Source organism: Oncorhynchus mykiss, chromosome 6 (assembly GCF_057628025.1).
Source record: "Oncorhynchus mykiss isolate SJ-2025 chromosome 6, ASM5762802v1, whole genome shotgun sequence".
Taxonomy (NCBI): Eukaryota; Metazoa; Chordata; class Actinopteri; order Salmoniformes; family Salmonidae; genus Oncorhynchus; species Oncorhynchus mykiss.
Window position 1 is genome coordinate 33,884,782 of NC_143027.1, and position 12,672 is coordinate 33,897,453.

The 12,672-nt window shown below is 42.2% G+C and overlaps 1 protein-coding gene across 3 annotated transcripts in view; it reads left to right on the top strand.

Annotated features, from left to right (window-relative positions):
• LOC110525821 (single-stranded DNA-binding protein 2) overlaps positions 1–12,672 on the top strand; it is a 92,342-nt gene that overhangs the window by 65,588 nt on the left and 14,082 nt on the right. The window contains exon 1 of one of the 3 annotated variants that reach the window (XM_090237727.1): positions 11,955–12,236. The exons of the other annotated variants lie outside the window; for them this stretch is intronic. The gene's annotated coding sequence lies outside the window, so the exon portion shown is untranslated. Of the gene's footprint in view, positions 1–11,954; positions 12,237–12,672 lie in introns of those variants that run through there. 3 annotated transcript variants of the gene reach the window in all.

The window sequence follows — 12,672 nt, forward strand, 5'->3', positions numbered from 1 at the left end:
ATTGGTTGTTCCACCAATTCAGTGCCTCTTGAGAAGTGTAACTTGGTAAAAAAAAAACTTGTAACTTGGTAAAAAAAATAAAAATCATATTCAACTTCATAAAAAGCAAAAAAAAATCCATCTCAAGAGGTTAAATATGAAAAGTGCCTATTAAGTGCCAAATCTCCTTGTGACAGGGGGAATGGAAACTTGTTGTGTGCAGCAGGGAGTGGCAATTGAATGCAAGCTTCATTAAAAAAATAATAATAATATTGCTTTAACATTTCTAGCCTGTCACTCCGTTATCTGCCATAAAACACCAGAAAATGGCCAAAAAGATTAGGACCAGCTCACCTGCTTTTTCACTATGAATTGTCTATTAGATGTTCAATGCACTTTAGCAAGCCTTTATTCATATAAAAAAATCTGATTTATTGAATTCTCCATGCAGTCTATATTAAAGGACACTTAATTTAATAAAACAGGCTTTTACTTAAAATAGAGGGACGCAAAAGGAATTATTTACATGGAACGAACATGCTACTTCCTAACTATTTTACATTCCCTGAGACCAACCAGAAATGTTTCCTTGGCCAAATAGTCCCAGATATTGCAGGACATTTTTGAATGTACCGCAAAATCATCCCAATGTCTTGCATTTGGGTATTTTAAAATATGGTCACCCTGTGTGATACTAGTGAAGAGAGGAGAAATATGGGAAGGAGACAGGGAATGTAACAAGAGGGAGATATGGCAAGAGAGGGAGAGACAGAGACGGTGGAACTATAAAAAAGAGCGAGAGGTAGATTGAGAGACTGATTTTAGGATTCACAGTCAAAGAAAGATGTTATAATCTCACTACCTATTTCCCATGCACCCAGCCAAACCATCTCTCTCTGTTTTCCTAATGGAGGGATAGATAAGAGAGAAGTTATTTAACTGAAGGGTTCTCTGTGGTCTGTCTCTGTGGACGTGCACCCTGAATGTGATAAATATTTACTCCTTTCCTGAGTTTGAGCCGGATATTTTGGCTAAACAGCAGAGATCTGAGAGGAGCATGTGAACTCTTATTTCCATCTCAACATGTTTGTTCCCCACTGCCTGTTATGGCACAGGACACATACACAAATCAAATCAAATTGTATTTGTCTCATGCTTCGTAAACAACAGTGAAATGCTTACTTCTCAACAATGCAGAGAGGAAGAAAATAGAGACATAATAGAAAATGAAAAGCATGTAATAAAAGTAATAATAAACACACAATGAGTAATGATAACTTGGGGTTCCAATATCTAGTCAGTGTGCAGGTGTACGAGGTAATTGAGATAGATACAGTGGCCTCAAAGTATTTATCCTGCTCAACTTATTCCACATTTTGTTGTGTTACAGTTTGAATTCAAAATGTGTTAAATATACACTACTGTTCAAAAGTTTGGGGTCACTTAGACATTTCCTTGTTTTTGAAAGAAAAGCTTTTTTTTTGTCCATTTAAAATAACAAAAAATTGATCAGAAATACAGTGTAGACATTGTTAATGTTGTAAACGACTATTGTAGCTGGAAACGGATGATTGTACGCCTATGTAGGTGTTCCATTATCAGAAACTATCACTCCTGTGTTCCAATGGCACATTGTGTTAGCTAATCCAAGTTTATCATTTTAAAAGGCTACTTGATGATTAGAAAACCCCTTTTGCAATTATGTTAGCACAGAAGCAATAAAACTGGCCTTCTTTAGACTAGTTGAGTATCTGGAGCATCAAGCATTTGTGGGTTCGATTAGGAGCTCACTTTTTTTGCAGTTTTGTTTTCGTTCCTTATTGCAAAAGGGATGCATGTTTTGGAATATGTTTATACTGTACAGGCTTCTTTCTTTTCACTCTGTCATTTAGGTTACTATTGTGGAGTAACTACAATGTTGTTGAGCCATCCTCAGTTGTCTCCTATCACAGCCATTAAACTCTTAACTGTTTTAAAGTCACCATTGGCCTCATGGTGAAAAATTCCTGAGTGGTTTCCTTCCTCTCCGGCAACTGAGTTAGGAAGGATGACTGTATCTTCGTAGTGACTGGGTGTATTGATACACCATGCAAAGTGTAATTAATAACTTCACCATGCTCAAAGGGATGTTCAGTGTCTGTTTTTTTCTACCCATCTACAAATAGGTGCCCTTATTTGCGAGGCATTGGAAAACCTCCCTTGTTTAATCTGTGTATGGAATTCACTGCGTGACTGAGGGACCTTACAGCTTCTCAACAATATATGTGTGAGGTACAGAGATGAGGTTGTCATTAAAATAATTATTGCACACAGAGTGAGTCCATAAAATATATTTTTACTCATAAACTTATTTAGGCTTGCCGTAACAAAGCGGTTGAATACTTGTTGACTCGAGACTTGTCAGCTTTTTTTTGCTTTTTTTTATGTCTATAAACATAATTTCACTTTGACATTAGGGGCTATTTTGTGTAAGCCAGTGAGACAAAATCTCAATTGAATCCATTTTAAATTCAGACTGTAACACAACAAAATGTGGAAAAAGTCAAGTGTTGTGAATACTTATTTAAGGCACTGGAATTTATTTGGAATAGAGTGGCTAGGCAACAGGATAGACAAACAGTAGCAGCAGCTTATGTCAAGAGTAAAAAAAGGTTAGTGCAAAAGGGGTCAATGCAGATAGTCTGGGTAGCAATTTGGTTAACTATTTAGCAGTCTTATGGTTTGGGGGTAGAATCTGTTCTGGGTCCTGTTGGTTCCAGACTTGGTGCATCGGTACCGCTTACTGTGCAGTAGCAGAGAGAGCAGTCTATGACTTGGGTGACTGGAGTCATTGACAATTTTTTGTACCTTCCTCTGACACTGCCTGGTATAAGGGTCCTGGATGGCAGGAAGCTTGGCCTCAGTGATATACTGGACCGTAAGCATTAGCGCCTTATGGTCGGATGCCAAGCAGTTGCCATACCAGGCGGTGATGCAACCGTTCAGGATGCACTCGATGGTGCTTCTGTAGAACCTTTTGATGATCTGGGGACACATGCCAAATCTTTTCAGTCTCCTGAGGGGGAAAATGTGTTGTCGTTCCCTCTTCACAACTGTCTTGGTGTGTTTGGACAATGATAGCTTGTTGGTGATGTGGACACAAAGGAACTTGAAACTCTCAACCCACTCCACTACAGCCCCGGGAGCATGTTCAGCCCTCCTTTACCTGTAGTCCACGATCAGCGCCTTTCTCTTGCTCACGTTGAGGGAGAGATTGTTGTCCTGGCACCACACTGCCAGGTCTCTAACCTCCTCCCTATAGGCTGTCGCATTGTTGTCGGTGATCAGGCCTACCACCGTTGTGTAGTCAGCAAACTTAATGATGGCCACGCAGATGTGGTTGAACAGGGATTACAGGAGGGGACTGAGCACACCTCTGATGGGCCCCCGTGTTGAGGATCAGCGTGGCAGATGTGTTGTTGCCTACCCTTACCACCTGAGGTCGGCCCGTCAGGAAATCCAGGATCCAGTTGCAGAGGGAGGTGTTTAGTCCCGGGGTTCTTAGCTTAATGATGAGCTTGGAGGGCATTATGGTGTTGAACGTTGAGCTGTAGTCAATGAACAGCACTCTCACATAGGCGTTCCTCTGGTCCAGGTAGGAGAGAGCAGTGTGGAGTTCAATAGTTGCGTCATCTGTGGATCTGTTGGGGCAGTATGTGAATTGGAGTGGGTCCAGGGTGTCTGGGATGATGGTGTTGTTGTGAGCCATGACCAGCACGTGCACACACAGACACGCCTTATGCAGTGATGTAGGGCTGTTGCGGGTATCCTATTACCGCCACACCATCGATCTTGAGTCATGAAGGCAGTCAAATTCCACCTGACAGTTTAGTCACGGTAATTAGGCTTCTCCAAGCACATCTTTTAGACAAGTAAAAGATGTGCAACATGAAAATATTGTCTCATTTGCATTGTGTAATTTTAACTAGCCCCGGCGATAGGCTATCCAAAGTCAATCCAATTTTGCCACGGTCTCACACCAGCCGGCTGAAGTTAATGGACGAAATAATTAAAGTAACTCTTCCCACCTGCGAAAACACAAGAGACACCCACATCAAACCACACCTCAAAACCAACTCACGTTTCAATTCAGTCATCATGACACACGAGCATTTCTTAATGAACCAAATCTAAAATGAGGTCAAATCAGGAAGTGCGGTCGCCCTATAAACCTTTCTGCCTTGAAATTGAAAAGTGAGTTGGGCAGTGAGCGAGCGCTGGCTCAGGAGTGAATAGTGAAGCATGCTGAAATGTCTCTGGTCGCCATGGGAGACGTTGAATAATGCATGGTGAATAATGCATGGTAAAAGCAAAGGAATTTTCTCATCTCTCAGACAAGCACAACCGGTCTTTTCTTTCCTGGCTTAGTCTTTAACGTTTTGTTTCCACCACTACTGGTTTCCATTCTCAGTACAGTTCTAGGGAACGGCCCCAACCACACACACGCACGTGAATGTTCCCACACACACCATTAGTCTACAGAGTAATGACCAAATAGTAACTTGATACTCTTATTTACACCAAGTTGTTTTCCTCAACAAAATCAATTCAGACCCGCCAAACCCAGATGTGCATCAGTGTGTGTGTGTGTTTCATGCAGAGGGGCATCTTTTCTCCATTTCCTCTTCTCTCATTCAGGAAGTGGACTAATGGCATTTGAGAGGATGGAGGGAGTGAAGAAAAAGGTGGGGGTCGAGGGCACAGGAGAGAGGGAGGGAGCTGTTAGTGAGTTCCTTCCTGTGCTGTGTCATTTGTATTTCCTGTGGTAATGGTGACCTTGAGACCAGTACGAACCCCCCCCCCCCCACACACACACACACACAGGGTGAGGCAGGTTAGAGTGAGACAGAGTTAGGTAGTATAGAAGAAGAGCAAGGCAGAGTGAGACAGTTTTGCTTTTTGAGCCAGTGTTGAGTCAGACAGAGTGATCCAGACAGTGAGACAGAGACGACACAGTGTGTTGGGATTCCACTCACGTCTATCCGAGTCTCTTTATTCTCTTCTGTAATTAGCTGACATGAGTTCCTCCCTCCCAGTGTTGGAACACACCTGAGGAACGCCACTCTATCCTGACACACACACACACTTGGAGACACACAAAGAATGCAGATGCACAGAACAGTGCTACTATAGGAATTAATAGAAAAATATTGAAATGAATAGCTATAGATGAATAAGTAATGAGAAGGATAGAGATAAAAAAGTTAGATAAAACTGTACAGTAGATAGATACAGTATATGTAAAAGGGTGGAGAATTGACAAGTTGTTTGGAATCTGGGTTGAACAGGCAGCGTGAAGTAGAGGCAGACCACAAAGGAACAGTTTTAAACATGCATTTTTAGGCCGTGGCTACGGAGTTTTCGCCCCCACGCCACTCCGGAAACCTCTTTCTTAAAGCTAAGGATTCGGATCACGTTCTGCGCATGTGTTATTTTTACACACATATTCGTTTTTCTAACATAGCTGCTGCTCATACTCCCCCTCCCTTCACTCACCCTCTTCTGAACCATGATGATGTAGCCTATCTCTGCCTCACATTTCTGAACAGCTGGAGAGGAAAAAAAACCTGCGGCGATTTGAACAACCATTCCAAAACATATATATTATGAAGGCGAAAACTTTCTCTGTCCGTCTGTTGAAATGTATATCGCAGTTGCACAAGCAGGACGCAGTCCCTACTCTACACATTTTGTGTGATGATGTAGGCTAATCTTTATAATTGCTGCCATATCGTAGTTTCTGGAAAAAGAACACTACTTGGCTGTCTGCCTCCTGCACAGTTTAGCCAATGTTTGCAATGATGATGAAAAAAAAAAACATTCAATCGCTAATTAGACTACGTGTCTGTCTTGCTGCATTCCACCTCTGGGCAGCCAAACGTTCTAGGCAGCTGAGCGGTGCCATAGTTATGCCGATATCGTGGTGAGAGTAAATAGCTGCATGTAACTCATTAGCTAAGAAGAACATTAAATCGCTAGACTGCCTCTTTGTGTCGTGGTTATGTTTTACTTAATCATCATGCTAAAACATAAACATACAATCCATACAGAAAACAAAAAGGGGCACAGAAACTGGTGCAGTCCAGCAGGCAGGTGTCCATTTTCTACATTATACAACTCAACACAAACTTAATTTGCTTTCACAAAGACTTATTCCACATTTTCTTGTGTTACAACCTGAATTCAAAATGGATTACATATATTTTTCTCACCCATCTACACACAATACCTCCATAATGACAAATAAAAAAAACTAGTTTTTCAAAAGTTTTGCAAATGTATTGAAAATTTAAATACAGAAATATATAATTTCTCAAGTATTCACACCCCTTTGCTATGGCATTGAGCTCAGGTTAATCCAATTTACTTTGATCATCCTTGAGACTTCACTACAACTTGATTGGAGTCCACCTGTGGCCAATTCAAAAATATGGAACAACTCAGACTCTGCCTAGAGCTGGTCGTCTGACCAAACTTAGTAACCAGGCAAGAAGGACCATGGGTCAGGGAGGTGACCAAGAACCCAATGAACACTCTGACAGAACTACAGTTTCTTGGCTGCGATGGGATAACTTGCCAGAAGTACAACAATCTCTATAGCACTTCACCAATCTGGGCAGTTTGGGAGATTGGCCAGACAGAAACCACTCGTGAGAAAAAGGCACATGTCAGCACACCTGGAGTTTGCATAAGGCAAAAGATTCTGTGGTCTGATGAGACATTTAAGTCTTTGTCCTAAAAGCGCAAATCATTGATGAGAACCTGCTTCAGAGTGCAAATGACCTTAGACTGGGGGGCAAAGATTTCCATTCCAACAGAACAATGATCACCAAGCATACAGTCAAAGCAACACTGAAATGGCTTCAGAACAAGAATGTGAAAGCCCAGCCAAATACATTTGTAAAAATGTATAAAATCATGTTTTCACTTTGGAAAGTATTCAGGAAAGTATTCAGACCTCTTGACTTTTTCCACATTTTGTTACGTTACAGCCTTATTCTAAAATGATTTAGTTTTTCCCACTCATTAATCTACACACAATACCCCATAATGACGAAGCAAAAGCAGGTTTTTAGAAATTTTGCAAATTTATTACAAATAAAAAACTGAAATACGCATTTACATAAGAATTCAGACCCGTTACTCAGTATCTTGTTGAAGTATTTTTGGCAGTGATTTCAACCTCTAGTCTTCTTGGATATGACACTATAAGCTTGGCACACATGTATTTGGGGAGTTTCTCTCATTCTTCTCTGCAGATCCTCTCAAGCTCTGTCCGGTTGGAAGGGGAGCGTCGCTGGACAGCTATTTTCAGGTCTCTCCACAGATTTCAATCGGGTTCAAGTCCGGGCTCTGGCTGGGCCACTCAAGGACATTCATAGGCTTGTCCCGAAGCCACTGCTGCATTATCTTGGCTGTGGGCTTAGGGTCGTTGTCCTGTTGGAAGGTGAACCTTTCCCCAGTCTGAGGTCCTGAGCACTCTGGAGCAGGTTTTCATCAAGAAACTCTTTGTACTTTGCTCAGTTCATCTTTCCCTCGATCCTGACTAGTCTTCCAGTCCCTGCCGCAGAAAAACATCACCACAGCATGTCCTGCCACCACCATACTTCACCGTAGGGATGTACCAGGTTTCCTCACGATGTGACGCTTGGCATTCAGGCCAAAGAGTTTATCTTGGTTTCGTCAGACCAGATAACCATGTTTGTCATATTCTGAGAGTCATTTAGGTGCCTTTTGGCAAACTCCAAGCGAGCTGTCAATTGCCTTTTACTGACGAGTGGCTTCCGTCTAGCCACTCTACCATAAAGGTTGGTTGGTGGAGTGCTGCAGAGATGGTTGTCCTTCTGGAAGGTTCTCCCATCTCCACAGAGGAACTCTGGAGCTCTGTCAGTGTCCATCGGGTTTATGATCATCTCCCTGACCAAGGCCCTTCTCCTCAGATTGCTCAATTTGGCCGGGCGGACAGCTCTAGGAAGAGTCTTGGTGTTTCCAAACGTCTTCCATTGAAGAATGATGGAGGCCACTGTGTTCTTGGGGACCTTCAATGCTGCAGAAATGTTTTGGTACCCTTTCCCAGATCTGTGCCTCGACACAATCTTGTCTCGGAGCTCTACGGAGTATTCCTTCGACCTCACGGCTTGGTTTTTGCTCTGACATGCACTATCAACTGTGGGACCTTATATGGGAGCTCCCGAGTGGCACAGCGGTCTAAGGCTTATATTGAAAGGTGTGTGCCTTTCCAAAACATGTCCAGTCGATTGGAGTACCCTTGTGGTAAATTCAATTAAGTTGTAGAAACATCTCAAGAATGTTTAATGGAAATAGGGTGCACCTAAGCTCAATTTTGAGTCTTATAGCAAAGGGTCTGAATACTTATGTAAATAAGGTATTTCAGTTTTTTTTAAATACGTTTGCAGAAATTTCTAAAAACATGTTTTCATGTTGTCATTAGGGGGTATTGTGTGTAGATTGAAGAGGAAAAAAAGTTAATTTAATCAATTTTAGAATAAGGCTATAAAGTAACAAATTGTGGAAAAGGGGAAGGGGTCTGAATACTTTCCAAGTGTACTGTATATAGCACAATGTGAACACCTTTTGACCAGAGGCATAGGGAGTTTGGAATGCAAGGTCACTCTGTTAACTTGTAGAATGGATGCTGAGGTTTTAGTGTAATACTAGACTGTCCTGAGATCAGTGTAACAGTATGGTTAGCATAGTGTAACCCTGTAACAGTATGGTTACTGTAGTGTAACCCTGTCCTCCAGAGTGGTGCTGTGAATAATTTAGATGACAAATGAGTTTGCCAGGTGTTGTTCTGAGTGAGAGGGGTGAGAGTGTTTCCACTGCTTCAGGTTTCCTCAGTCACATCAAACACCTCAGAACTCAAAACTTAAAAGGTCCAATGCAGCCATTTTTATCTCAATATCAAATCATTTCTAGGTAACAATTATGTACCTTACCATGATTGTTTTCAATTAAAATTTCAAAAACAAACAAACAGCTTCTTAGCAAAGGGCAATTTCTCAAGCAATAATTTAGCAAAGACTGTTTCAGGTAGCCTTCCATAAGCTTCCCACAATAAGTTGTCACATTCCTCCTGACAGAGCTGGTGTAACTGAATCAGGTTTGTAGGCCTCCTTGCTCGCACAAGCTTTTTAAGTTCTGCCCACAAATTTCCTATAGGTTTGGGGTCAGGGCATGGTGATGGCCACTCCAATACCATGACTTTCTTGTCCTTAAGCCATTTTGCCACAACTTTGGAAGTATGCTTGGGGTCATTGTCCATTTGGAAGACCCATTTGCGACCAAGCTTTAACTTCCTGACTGATGTCCTTAGATGTTGCTTCAATATATACACATCATTTTCCATCCTCATGATGCCATCTATTTTGTGAAGTTCACCAGTCCCTCCTGCAGCAAAGCACCTCTTCAACATGATGCTGCCACCCCCGTGCTTCACGATTGGGATGGTGTTCTTTGGCTTGCAAGCCTCCCCCTTTTCCTCCAAACATAACGATGGTCATTAAGACCAAACAGTTCTATTTTTGTTACATCAGACCAGAGGACATTTGTCAAAAAAGTACGATCTTTGTCCCCATGTACAGTTGCAAACCGTAGTCTGACTTTTTTATAGCGGTTTTGTAGCAGTGGCTTCTTCCTTCCTGAGCGGCCTTTCAGGTTATGTCGATACAGGACTTGTTTTACTGTGGATATAGATACTTTTGTACCTGTTTCCTCCAGCACCTTCACACGGTCCTTTGCTGTTGTTCTGGGATTGATTTGCACTTTTCGCACCAAAGAACGTTAATCTCTAGGAGACAGAACGCGTCTCCTTCCTGAGCAGTATGACCGCTGCGTGGTCCCATGGAGTTTATACTTGCATACTGTTGATTGTACAGATGAACGTGGTACCTTCAGGCATTTGGAAATTGCTCCCAAGGATGAACCAGACTTGTGGAGGTCTACAATTTTTTTTCTGAGGTCTTGGCTAATTTCTTTAGATTTTCCCATGATGTCAAGCAAAGAGGCACTGAGTTTGAAGGTAGGCCTTGAAATACATCTACAGGTACACCTTCAATTGACTCAAATGATGTCAATTAGCCTATCAGAAGTTCTAAAGCCATGACATCATTTTCTGGAATTTTCCAAGCTGTTTAAAGGCACAGTCAACTTAGTGTATGTAAACTTCTGACCCACTGGAATTGTGATACAGCAAATTATAAGTAAAATAATCTGTCTGTAAACAATTGTTGGAAAAATGACTTGTTATGCACAAAGTAGATGTCCTAACCGACTTGCCAAAACTATAATTTCTTAACCCCTCTGGGATATGTGGGAAGCTAGCGACCAATTTCTAAAGACTGGTGACATCCAGTGGAAGCGGTAGGAACTGCAATAACCCTTAGAAATCTGGATTCCCATTGAAAACCATTGAAAAGAGTGACCTCAAAACAAAACAAAATCTGAATGGTTTGTCCTCTGGGTTTCGCCTGCTACATAAGTTATGTTATACTCAGACATGATTCAAACAGTTTTAGAAATACTAATAGAAATACACCATAATTTGCAAATAAATTCATTAAAAATCCTACAATGTGATTTTCTGGATTTTTTCCCCTCATGTTGTCTGTCATAGTTGAAGTGTACCTATGATGAAAATTACAGGCCTCTCTCATATTTTTAAGTGGGAGAACTTGCACAATTGGTGGCTGACTAAATACTTTTTTGCCCCACTGTATGTGTCTTTTGTATGTTTATTTTTATACAATACATGCAACATATAAGTCAGATATTACAATAATCTTCTATGAATCTTGTATGTGTATTTGCTGCCATATAGTTACACATTCCAGTTCGAATATATAAGAATCTTGTTAAATTCTTCTATATCGTTTTTCGATATTGGTGTGTACACATGGCATCGTTTAATCTGTAAACCATGGTAACACACAAAACACACACAGTCCAACCTGGCGTACGTAAGACTTACCAACTGTGTTCCTAATGAGAGCTTAAAAGGTATGTGTGTGGTTGAGGTGACGTTCAGTTTAATTCAGAAATAAATTAAAACAACTCCTGTGGTAGCTCTGTGTTTTAGCCAGGGGCTGGGAGCTTGTTGTGTAGAGACTCTGTGTAGTGTGTTGCAGGGGCTTTGGGGCTGGGAGCTTGTTGTGTAGAGACTCTCTGTGTAGTGTGTTGCAGGGGCTTTGGGGCTGGGAGGTTATTGTTGTTGTTTATCCCCATGGAGGAGGCTGCTGTGCTGTGGGGGCAGGGAATATCTTGGTAATGTTTTTCTTGTTGCTTTATTTGGCAAAGGCTGCCTTGTCAGCAGGTCAGGTAGATATTTATCCCCCCCCCCCCTCTTTCTTGCGCACATGAACACAGGTACACACACTCTCGCTCGCTCGCTCTCTCTCTCTCGCTCTCTCTCTCTCGCTCTTTCTTTCTCTCTTACTCTCAGCAGACTCAGCAGACCTCCAGGCTGCCAGTGAGTGAAAAGCATGCTGGGTAAACCAGAGTTAGAGGAGAAACAGAGGCAGGGGGAAAAAACAGTAACACTTCCAGAGTGCATTACTTTGAACACACACACACACACACACACACACACACACACACACACACACACACACACACACACACACACAATTATTTAACACACCTTTCCTGAACAATGTTCTCCACCAATGAGCCATCATTCCATACCTTCATCTGTTGAAGCAAAATACACAAACTCTGTTTACACATAGAGCAGTACCTTATGAAATTAAATGGCTATTTCAACACAAGAATTGTATGTATGCTGTCCCCAAACATTAGTGGGAGAGACAAAAGAGGATGACATGGGAGTGTGTGTGTGTGTGTGTGTGTGGGGGGGGGGTGTAAGTGGAGTGGGGGGAGGAAAGGGGTAACTGTGTTGCAGTCTGACCTAAAAAGTCAGCCAGCGGAAACTTCAGAGAGTTTGGGTCTGTCTCACAGCGGCTTTTTACACCCAGTCTATGCCTAGGGAGAGAAAGAGAGAGAGAGAGAGAGAGAGAGAGAGAGGATGAATGTACAGGGAGAGAGAGGACAACTGAAGGGCGGTAACTATCTTTACTGTCACTCACCACTGATAACACCTCTTTGCAGACCACCAGCATTTTGCTTCCCTCCTCTACTCTCCTCTACGCTCCTGTCTGTGGCCATCTCCCTGCCTCCCTGCCCATAGCCATTGTCTGGTGGTATGTTTGGGACTTGGTAATATTGGGGAGTTTGTAAAATAGCACAGGAAGCAGTCCGAGGCGGTGTTGAAATGTGCCCGCACCGCCTGTCTGGGGGAAAACAAATAAGGAGTAAAAATAACCAGGGAGGCCGGCAGAAACACACAGGAAAGAGACCACCGAGACAGAGGAGGGAGGCTCGTTTGATCATGACATGATAGCAAAGAAACTGGGATACTGTTATGATTTGCTCCTGTATAATAAGTAGAGTCATGCGCTGGATTATGGATTTTACTAGGGTTCTGGGAGGTTGAGTTTGCCAAGATATTGTGGGATATTGGTGGCAATTATTTTGGTCTCCCGTTGGTGGGATGTTGGATGTCTTTGGAGCATTGTTAGATTGGTGTGTCACTGATACACCACCACCATGTTCTAACCTCACTTACTGTGTGTGTGT